Source organism: Aethalodelphis obliquidens, unplaced genomic scaffold (genome assembly GCF_003676395.1).
Source record: "Aethalodelphis obliquidens isolate GAN/ISIS:26980383/991018 unplaced genomic scaffold, ASM367639v1 scaffold64, whole genome shotgun sequence".
NCBI classification, from domain to species: Eukaryota; Metazoa; Chordata; class Mammalia; order Artiodactyla; family Delphinidae; genus Aethalodelphis; species Aethalodelphis obliquidens.
The window spans coordinates 8,222,329-8,231,758 of record NW_020838008.1 but is presented as its reverse complement, the minus strand read 5'-3'; positions in this window follow the sequence as shown (position 1 = coordinate 8,231,758).

Sequence of the window (9,430 nt, the reverse complement as noted above, 5' to 3'; positions counted from 1 at the left end):
TTGCAGTAGTGTGAATTTGTGAAGAGTAGACTTAGCCGCTGAGTACCTACGTTCCAGTTGACTTGTTGGAATTACTTGTAATATTTAGTTTTCACTTTCCCAGTATATAAAATGAGGCATTTGATTAGTTGAAAGCAATTGTCTTTTGCAAGCCTAGAGTTTTCTAACTTTAATTATGTCTGTATGTAAATGGACCATGGAAGTTGAATGCATGCATTGTACAATGTGTGACTTAAGTATTTTCGTTTTGATTTAGAGTTCAAAATGATACCTTTCCCCCCCCAAAAAAAATTTCAAAGGGCACAGGATTGTATCAGAGTAAGGGCATGGATATTGCATGCAAACAGATTTAGCTCATGTCTAAGTTCTGCCATTTATTAGCTATGCAATTTTTTTTAGGTAAAAAAAAGATAAATCTTTCTGAGTATAAGTTTATATCTATTATTAGGAGAATCATAAATCAACATTTACTTCATAGGACTGTGCCTCTCAGTGCACTACAGTATGTGAAGTAAGTAGCACAGTGCCTGGCACATGGTGAGCACTTAAGGAGTATCAGTTATTATTATTATCATTATTATTAATACTGGAAAAAATTCAGTATTAAGAAAATATTTCTCTGGAACTGTCTGACTCTTTGATTTTGTTATTTTGATTTCCCTCCCCCAAATATTATTCCAAATTTAAAATACACTTGGACAGTTTGGATTTTCATTTTTGTTATCTAAGAATTTCATTCTAGATTTTCACGTCTTCCCGGCCTTTAGTTATGCTTCATGAAGTCAGCAAAATGATAGGTCACTTTGAACAATATTTAAAAGTGATTAGGATTCATTCACTAAAGTCTGCAAATTTGGTATTATTCACCCTTAAAAAAATTACCTTTGTCATCTTTGCATTACATTCATCATCTTTCAATAATATCAAAGCTTGACGTTTGGCTTTTATGGATAGAAGCACCAAAGTTTAAGAAAATTCATCTGAGCAGATATTAAAATGGGGATGTTGAAGTTACAGCATAGTGATTGTTTGATCACATCCTAATTGTGTATTTAATATTCTTCTAGTCTCTGAATATATGAGAAACAAATATATAATCATACTATCCAAGAAAGTAAAGGTCTTTTAACCAGGGCTTTGTTTGTCTTGATTAATTTATGGCAATAGTAGCTTCCTCTCTCCATCTAGCAAGACCTTTTGACAGTTTTTGCTGAACAATGTTCTAGAGACTGGTTGAAACAACTGATTGGTTACTTTTTAAATCTTCATGTGGTACCTAGTGTGGAGTGTGCTGGGCTGTTCACAGAAAAGTTGTTGACCAGCTGGAGGTTATAGTCTTTTTTAGAGAAGTAATAATTTAACTAACATTTACAGAGTTTCAACTATGTGGAAAAATACTCTGCCAAGCACTTAGGAAAAAAGAATGGTGAGGGTTTAGCCCCACTATTCAGATAGCTTATAACCAAATATGAGAATGTATTTGTGTAAGCAGGTACTGGCAGTACTTTATGGTGCTAGAAGCATGCAGAACATCATACCTAAACCACTAGGGGATTGGTGCAGGGCAATTAGGAAGAGGACTATCAGGAAAGTCCCGGGTAGTCACACACTGGGGCTTTTTTTTTTAATGGGATTTGATGCATTTTGTAAATTTGGAGGCTTTATGATGTAGAAAGAAACTGAAACAAACCATGTCTCTCAAACGGCTCTGAGTGAGATAATTAAATACATTTTTTGCCATGAGATTTACATTTTTATGTGCAAGTCAGAACTGGCCTGCATAGTGGGTGGGTGAAGTAAAGCTACATGGTTCAGGCTCCTAGCCCCCCATGTTTCATAAATGTCTATAATATATCTCATAACATTGCACACACTGTGACAGCCAGAATCCAATAACTCTCTGCCTGGAAACAGTAGTTTCCCTTTTTTGAAGAAGTTGTCTGTTTTGGTGAAATACAACTACTGGGAGAATAAAGAATCTGAAGTAAAGGCACAGGCACCATTCCTTTTTCCTGACCTTCCCTCTTAGTGATTATAGTCACCTAACTGGCCAGCCAGCAGGCTCATTCTTGCCAAATTTATTTTTTAATCATTTGATATGACAAAAAATTGCCATTAGTACTAGAATACTGAGACTGCATAATGGTTTGCCACTATGAAAGGAAATGTCTCTAGAGCTTTGCCTGTGGGAGATCAGAGTCCTGTCAAAACATTCTATTCCATCAGATTAATCTCTTAAATATGTTAGAATACTTCCATTTATAGAAATCTCTTGTGACTTATAAGCAGTGATATTCAGGTACTGACAAATGGATTGATAAAATCTTTCTGTGGCTTGATAGAAACAGAGCAAGACAAGCTAGGCCTTTTTTCTTTTTTTTGGCAGTAGTTGTACAGGAATACATTGGTTTTAAGGGGCACAGCCATTGCTCCTTTGAATTTCTATGATTTTATGATTCTCCCTTGCATCCTATGATTCTGAATGAATTTTTAAAATATTAGGCAGTGATATTATTTTTTTGAAATAGGAATATTTATTGTTTTACAAATATTGTATGGGATTGTGTTTATCATATACCTAGGGCATTAGCATCTGGAGACACATACTGTTATCTATTATTTGAAAATCACTGCACCAGGTATTATAGGAGATAATACACTTCACAGTCCCACATAGCAACCAAAAAATTCCCAGATCCTTCTTGATTAACCACCTTTTATTGCAATTAACATAAGTAGTGATCCTTTTCTCAAAAGTTATTTCTCTAAACATTCTAGCACAAAATTAAAATTTTTCATTCAATATGGCAAAGATATTGGCCTACCTCCATGATGAGCCTATTAAAATTGTAGTAGAGGAATAAAAATGATGTTAGTAAAGAGACCACAAGGACAGCAATTTAGCAAATCTTTAGATTTTATAAAAATATGGAGGGGACTTTTGCTTCCATTCATCATGATTTCATTGGTAAAGGAATTGCCCTCCATGAAACAAAAAATTTGAAAAAAAATATATGAAATAGCTGTTTAGATATTGGACAACAGGCAAACAGACAAAGAATGGAAACAAAAGAGGCAAATCACTACTATTACCCTGGCTTCCTATCTGGAGGCACTTTCAGAAACTTGCCACAGAGAAGGGGAAAACCAAGCAGAACGTAATAGTTTTGTGAAGTTAAGAGACTGAGATCAAAGTTCAGCCAGTCTGAGACCCTGGAAGATTACTGGAGACAAGGTAGCTATGCCAAATAAGAGCTTCTGAAATCTGCATAGGGGCCTACAGAAGTCTGTCGCTAGGTGGAACATGAAAAGGATGAAATTCTGCAAGACAAAGCAAACTATCATAGTGTTGTAAGATGAAATTACTCAGCAATACACAATGTTAGGAAATGTTCAAGTTCTAATCAGAGTAGAGAGACTTTGTTGAAACCTAGGGCATTCAGTAGAAGCTCTAGAAGGGTCATGTTTTCCAGGAGGACTAAACTACTCCATATGCTCAAGAAATACCCTAACAAAGCTTACATATAAACCTCAAAGAGATTAACCTGCTCTACAATTAACTGTAGTCCAAAACAGCTATTGCTTTTTAAATACAACAGAATCAAGACAACATCTGTTGTTCACAGTATCCAGCATATCCAAATAGAAGGAAACTTTCTTAACCTAGTAAAGGGCTTCTACTTTTTTAAAAATACATCTAACCTTGTACTTAATGATGGAAGACTATTTCTTTAATTTAGGGAACTTGACAAGGATGTCTGCTCTCACCACTTATATTCAATAATCTCTTGGATGTTCTAGCTATTTTAATATGGCTAAATAAGTCAACAATATAGAGATTAGAAAATAATTAGTAAATTGTTTTTATTTTCAGATAGCAAGGTCATTAATGCAGAAAAGCCTAAGGAATCTACAAAAAAGCTATTATAACTAGTAAAGGAATTTAGTAAGTATTGATGAAGATGTAGAGAAACCGGAGCCCTCATACATTGCTAAAGAAAATGTAAAATGAATCAGCACTTTGGAAAATACTTTAGTAGTTTATTAAAATGTTAAACATATACTTAACATAAAAACCAGAAATTCCACAACTAGGTTGGTGTCGACTTAGGACATATGAAAACACTTGTCCACACAAAGACTTCACACAAATGACTATAATGGTTTTATTATAATAATTCCCAAATGTGAACTCTCTAAGTATACATTACATTAACTGGTGAATCAGTAAGCAAAATTTGGTATATCCATATAATGAAATACTAATCAGCAATAAGAAGAAAGAAAACTATTGATATATATATTATATATAATATGTAATTATATGTAATATATACATATATATTATTATATGATATATAATTGCTACAATTATATATCATAATATATATATATATTGCACATCGAAGGAATATGATTCCACTTATATAAAATTTATCAAAATGATAAATCTACAGGGAAAGAAAGCAAAGCAGTAATTTACTGGGGCTGGGAGGTGATAGCAAATGGGCATGAGGAACCTTTGGGAGGATGGAAGAAATGATTCAAATGTGGGTTATGGTAATGATTTCACAGTTCCAGAAACTTATTAAAATTTGACAAATAATCCTTGAAATATATACTTATAACTGGTGAATATTAAAAAATATATAAATTATAACTCAGTATAACATTTAAATAAAGAAACCTACACTAAAGTACATCACCATGAAATTTCAGGGGACCAAAGAAAATTCTTCCAAGGAGAGTTAAAATTTCACCTCACAAAGTAAGTCAAATAAATAACTTGAAATCTGACCTGCCTTTTACAATTTTTATTAGAAACTTGATGATAACAGAAGATCATGGAGACAAACACTGCAAGAAAAGCTTTTGAACCTTAAGAATATTAACTAACAATATCTTTAATTGTGATACTATTAGAAATGCAACTCAGAAAGCATATGTATAATGCCCCTTTTCTCAGGAAGTTTCTTAAGGTTGTTTTCCAGCAAAAGTGAAACAAATAGAAGCAGTGTGATTACTATATAAAAAATACTTGAACTCAACTCCGGGTATAAGGAAAATAATTTGGCCTTGATTACAATAGTCAGCAAGTATGTCTCAAGAAGAATGTTTTTTAAGAAAAGGGCAGCGAATTCCAAACATAATATGCAGAATGACTAGTAATAGATATAAACTGGAAAAAAATATATAGGTCCATCAACAAATGAATGGATAATTTATAGTATGTCCATACATTGGTATGCTACTCATCAATAAAAAAAGGAATTAACTGTTAATATGCAACAACATGGGTGAATCTCATAATCATTATGCTGAGCAAAAGAAGCAGACAAAAAATCAGTGCTAGCTTAACATACTTCAGAAAATTTTCAAAAATGCAAACTAATTTCTGGGGAAAGTAAAGCCAATTAGTGCTTTCTTGGAGACAGAAGTGGAGAGAGGAATGGATCGCAAAGTGGTATGAGGAGACTTTTGGAGGATGATGGAAAGACCTTTTATCTGGATTGTGGTAATAGTTGCACAAGTTTATATATATGTCAAAGCAGAACCAATTGTATACTTTAAAAAAGTGAAATTTAATATATTTCAATTATAGCTCAATGAAATTGTAAAAAACAAAATCATATTTGAGTTGAGACCACATTTGACTACCTCTTTTCTTCTGCAATATGTCCCAAGTTACCAAAACCTAGTTGGTTTTTCAGCAAAATAACAAGCTAATGGTCCTATTGTGCATTAAGAAAGGAGAAATGGAACAGTGTGTCTTCCATTCGGCAGGTATGGAATATATTTTGTAAATAATCTTTTAAAAAAGGAAAACTCACACCTTTGTAGTATAATAAGCACATTGTAAATGTATTAATTCTCCATCTCTTGTAACCACTTGAGAACAGCCCTCTGTTCTTTTTTGTGTGTGTGTGGTTTGGTTTTAATCTTTATATAAAACTTATTCTTTGGCTTGAATCTGAGGTTAAGCTTTTAATAATAAACCAGAGACACTAAGTGCATGCATATATTTTACGTCTTCTAACGTTTCAGTTATTTATTGCTCCATGAAAAATGACCCCAAATTTCCTTGTGTAAACAATAATAATTATTTGTTTTACTCAAAAATTTGCATCTTGGGCAAGAGTCAGTGGAAACAAATCATGTTTGCTTCACAAGGTGTCACCTAGGCCAGCTCAACTACTGCAGACTGAAATCACATGAAGACTCCCTTGTTTACATTTTTGTAGTTGATGTTGGTAGTCAGCTGGGATGTCAGCTGGAGGAGCTGTCTGTCACAACACCTACATATGTCTGCTCTGTATCTTCATAGTATGCTAGCTGGTTTCCAAGAGTAAGCATTCTACAAAACCAGGTGGAAGCTGCTTATTAGTTATCTCTTGGTGTGTAACAAATTACCCCAAAACTTAGTGGAATGAAACCACAACATTTACTACCTCACAGTTTCTTTGGGTCAGGAATCTGAACATGTTTTAACAGTGTCCACAATGTGAGGGTCTCTCAGAGGCTATAACCAAGGTGTTAACTTGGGTTTTAGTCTTCCTAAGGTTTGACTGGAGATGTTTCCTTCTAAGCTTGCTCACTTGGTTGTTGGCAGGATTGTTTCTAATAGGCTGTTGGACTCAAGGCCTTAGTTTTTCACTGGCTGTTGGCCAAAAGTCATCCTCAGTTCCTTGGTATGTGGGCCTCTGCAACATGGTAACTTGCTACATCAATGTGTGCATGCTGGGAAAGCAATAGAAAGTCCAGTAAGACAGAAATCAAGTATTTTATAATCTAATCATGAACATCACATCCCATCTCCTTTGTCACATTCTGTTCCTTAAATGCATATCACTAGGCCTAGCTCAGACTTGAGAGAAGATTGCACAGGTATATGAATACCAGATGAAGACCATCTTTGAAAGCTGTCTACCATAGCTATATTTCCTTTTATGACCGAATCTTAGAACTTATGTAACATTGCTTCTACTATTTTCTGTTTGTCAAGGCAGGCACAAAAGTCTGCCCAGATTCAATACTGAACCCACCACTCTGTGAAAGAAATTTCAGTTCCCCATTAAATCAAGAGCATACTGGATGGAATATATATTATGGAGGCCACCTCTGGAAAATGCAATTATCTACACTTGGTAATTACAAATAGGCAAGGATTCATTCTTAGATCATATATTTTTGATTACTATTAACATTATAAAATGTAATATTTGAGTTAGTTTTGTCTCCTTTTTCTTCTAGAAAATATATAGACCTTTCAAGAAAATGTGAAACTTCATTATACATTACAAAGAATATGAAAAAATCTATGAAATTATAAAAATATTTGAGATGACAAAAAAAATCTTGTGTTGTATGATGTCACAAAATACCCTAATGATCAGTCATAAGTCTTTTCACACAACCTCTGAATCTTCAATTATAAATTATGTTTTGAAAACATGCCTTGGCAATAGAAGATCTAAATTTTAATAATTTTTCCTCTACTTATTACATATATGACCTTAAGAAAATTATTTAATTCGAGGTTCAATTTCCTAATTAATAAAATAATAAATCATTAACTCATAACATTTAAATGTGAAAATTAATGTGTTTATCTAATGTAGTTAGTAACTCATCAGTCTTGTATGGTGGTCCTTTGTAAGAGATGATGCCTACCTAGAGGTGCATACTTTGAATACTGGAATTTTGACTTTTAAGCAAAGTGTGATTCACGAGGAGAATAACATCAACATAAGCATTTTTTTAAAAGATGTACCTAGGGTTTCAATGTAAGACTCCACTAAATGATTAATAAGTATGTCCAGGGTAGTGGTGTCTGTGAACTGATGGCTCTTCTTTAGTGCTGAGATTTCAGCGTCTTTGTATACAGCTCTTATTTGTAAGTCAGATATATTTTTTTGTTGCTTCTGTACTTTAAATTTAATTGGAGTATCCTCTGCAAATTGTTAGCTGTAACTTGAAAATTGTTGTGACTGCTTAAAGTTTCTCTCCAACATTCTGTATTTGTATTCTCTTTTCTCTATTTACCATATCTTGCTCTAGAACAGTGGTTCTCAAACTATTGCTGCTGGACAGGTAGCATAAGCAAATCCTGGAAGCTTATTAGAAATGTAATTTTTCAGATTCCAGTTAGACCTATTTAATCAGAAACTCTGGGAGTAGGGACAAGACATTAGTGTTTTAAAAGCCCTTCGTGGTGATTCTGATCTATAATCAACTTTGACAGCCACTGATCTAGAATCCTCATTTTTTCTGCATGATCTGTGTTACTCTATAATCTGTAGCAGAGGGAAGAGCATTTCATTGTCCTTTTGGTGGAAAGGACTTTTCCTCATGGAATTATTGTTGAAAATTGTTCTCCAAGGCATAGAGAATAAACATATGGACACCAAGGGGGATGGGATGAATTGGGAGATTGAGACTGACATATATATACTAATATGTATAAAATAGATAACTAATGAGAACCTGCTGTATAGCACAGGGAACTCTACTTCAATTCGCTGTGCAGTAGAAACTAACACAACATTGTAAAACAACTATACCCCAATAAAAGAAAAAAAAAGAAAATTGTTCCCCAGTTTTACAGAGACATGGTTGCTGTTAAAGCAGTGCTCTAGAAAAGGTCATTGTTTGCTTTGTGTTAATTACCTATAGAACACAAATGTGGTTCAAAAAAACTACTGAGGAATTTTAAAAGCATTTCTTTTTCTTTTTGAAAAATAAGTCTTATCTTTTAAAAATCTAGTAACTGTGCATGTGGAGAGGTGGAGATATAGATTACACTATGCATGGTACAAAATTTAAAAAGATAAAAGGAGTTCATTAAAAAGTTATATTCACTCCCACTACATCCCATGACCACTAGGAATTCCCTTCTGAAAATAAATATGATTATCAGCATTTTCTGTACAAGTTTTAAGGTGCTGTAAAAAATATAAATATGTATAACATATATTATTCATAACTATGTTAATATATGACACATATTCATATATAACATATATTCATGTATGATATATGTATTCGTATATAAACACGTTAGCATATTATATACTCTGTTATTATTCTTTTGTTAACTTAAAAATTGTAGAAGTTGTCATATTGTAGATGAAGAATTGTACACGTAGAATTGCATTATTACTGGGTTGGCCAAAAAGTTCCTTTGGTTTTAAATAAAAATAAGAGACACATTTTTCATTTTCATGAAGAACTTTATTGAACAATGTATTCACTAACCGAATGAACTTTTTAGCCAACCCAATATTTTACTATTCTATTTAGAAATCCCTCGTTGATGAACATTTAGCATATTACCATTCTTTTGCTGTTATAAACCATTCTACAATGAATATCTTCATATGTTATGTTAGTTTACATGTGACATTATTTGTAGGTTAAAGTTCTAAAGGCA